Source organism: Protomyctophum parallelum (genome assembly GCF_964188405.1).
Source record: "Protomyctophum parallelum genome assembly, chromosome: 16".
NCBI classification, from domain to species: Eukaryota; Metazoa; Chordata; class Actinopteri; order Myctophiformes; family Myctophidae; genus Protomyctophum; species Protomyctophum parallelum.
The window spans coordinates 38,586,549-38,589,048 of NC_139711.1; the positions used below are offsets into that span (position 1 = coordinate 38,586,549).

At 40.6% G+C, this 2,500-nt stretch overlaps 1 protein-coding gene across 2 annotated transcripts in view; it reads left to right on the forward strand.

The window, feature by feature from the left end:
• The window catches only part of ebf1a (EBF transcription factor 1a), a gene marked incomplete at its 3' end in the record, with an annotated part of 96,974 nt that overhangs the window by 9,453 nt on the left and 85,021 nt on the right, over positions 1-2,500 (forward strand). The gene's annotated exons all lie outside the window — the stretch shown is intronic.

Consider the following 2,500-nt stretch of genomic DNA (forward strand, 5'->3'; position numbering starts at 1 on the left):
AAATAAGAGGCACACTTTGTGGAAATAGCTGAAAATAGCTACAAGCTCACTATTTTCACAACATTCATCTGTGGAAGCGTGTCATGAACACATGAAGCCACATTGTGCTGTTTATTGTAGCACCCTGCAGCCAAAGCAGGAGGCTCCCAAAACTAACTATCACAAAGCCTGATCCAAACCCTTACTTCAACCAAAGGAACCATGCTAACCATAATTACAGTAACGGTGCATAACCATATCTAAAATGAAGGAAACTAACCCCCTAAACCTAGAGCCTATAACCACAACCAAAAGTGAAAGCTACTGTATAATGAAACACTTCGACAGGGTCTACATTTGGATTCGTACGATATGCACGAAATGTTTCATAAGCTACACTACAAAATATTATCGGCGACTGTGACTTTTATAGGACACATATTAAACCTTTTGGGAACAAGGATGTTTTTCAATCGGGACATCCTCGCTGGCCATAAACACTATCTACTGCCAAAAGAACAAAGCCATAATTCAGAGAACAAAACGATTATTCTTTACAGCGTTTTCCTCTCGTTAAAAGGAAACGGCATGATGCGTAACATACTAAAACAATGACCTATAGGAACACACATGGCTCCTTGCTGGTCATGATGATGATGATGATGATGATGATGATGATAAACATGTTCTTGTATCACAGCAACTCCATTTGCAACATTAAAAATCCTTAAAAATCACACCCGTGTGAAGTGAGGGGCGCTAATATATTAAAGTCTAACTCATGTTGATTAGGCGATGTAATGGTGATGTCAAACAAACGGTGCCACCAAATTCTCTTTATTGTTAATGCCATTTAATGTTTGTGTTGGGGACAAAATGCATTTCCCCTCCATTGTCAATGGCGTTTTTAAAACAAACATTGAACTAAAAACAAACATTAAAGCTGTATATAGGAGGGGCTACTGTAGCGCCCCTCAAAAATAACAAAAGAAAGAGACACGTACCACTCCAAAAATAATGTTGTATGGTCCTAGCACATTTTGAAAAGCAAGGTTTTGAATACGGTAGAGTAGACCCATGTATCAACTTTTATTAACTACATTGATTTCCAGTTGTCTATGGGCAGACATTCAGACAAAGAGAAGTTGGTAAAAAAAAACACATGTATGTGGAATATAACTTTTGCCTAATTTAAAAAGTTTGACATAAAAATAATCCAAGAATACATTTTAAACATTGGAAAATTACATTAAAGCAGCAACAACACCCATTTGAGTTATACAAGTTAGAAAAGAGGGAGAGACTCTGCGTGCGTGTGTGCGTGTGTGTGCGTGCGTGCGTGCGTGCGTGCGTGCGTGCGTGCGTGCTTGCGTGTGTGCGTGGAGAGAGAGGGACCAGGCTAAGAAGAAAGAGAGACAACTTATTTGCATTTAAACAGTAAATACATATATTTTTGTATATATATATATATATAGTAAATATGTGTTGTTTTCACAAAATCCCAAGGCACACCTGGTCCTGCTGTCTCCCGGCACACCATTTGGGAACCACTTATGTAGAACACTCATAATCACAAAAACAAAAGAAGACTTTGCCTACTCGCCTCAAAAGACCTAAGGCGGTGGAGAAAATAAATTCTTTGTTTCAATGTGGTCTTTCCAGGATAACAGATGGTCTATCTATTGTTACACCCAAGAATTTGTATGAAAATCTGTTAGATTTCTTTCATTATGGATAACAATAGGAACTTTATGAGAGTCAGATGGGGAACCAAATTCAATTTCTAACATTGTCTTTGTGTTAATCACAACCGCATTATTATCAAGCCACGCCATCGTCTGACAAATTTTGGCATTCCACGGTCGTTGTTTGGTATTTCAAGCCACATTATACGCTTTTTGAACATATAGCATCCTTCACAATGCGCTTACATTTATGGCATGGTCACTTGGACAGATACTGGACCATTGTTTAGTACTACCTCAGTGGAATATTCTTGCCCCACTATACCTCAGGCTCTGGAACAAAGCTGGAATTAGGCTCCTGCTGTTGAAAAGGAGATAAAGTTCATGAGTTCCAAGTTCCTCTCCACTCTGCTTTGATTTATCTATAAAGCACAAGGAGCGACAGATGGTACTGTTGGAAAGCTGAGAGGGAGATAGCATAAGAGACCGTCGCGATAGGAAAGCTGAGAAGAAGACAGCGTAGGGGACACAGACAGTAGAAAAGCAGAGAGGGGGCCTGGGCCGTGGCTCAGTTGTCCAGGCACCTTGGCTGCTAACCCAGTCTGGCAGTGTGCCGCGGGTTCGACTCCCGATACCGACGGCCTTTACTGCATGTCACCCCCCCATCTCTCTCCCCATTTCCTGTCAGCCTATTGTCTATCCCACTATAGAAAAAGCCACAAAACATTTAAAGCAGAGAGGGAGACGGTTTAGGAGAGACAGGAGTGAGAAGCACCTTTTTGCCGTGATGTCAGCACACAACGAGCTAAAGAGAAACCTAGCTATATAATCATCAT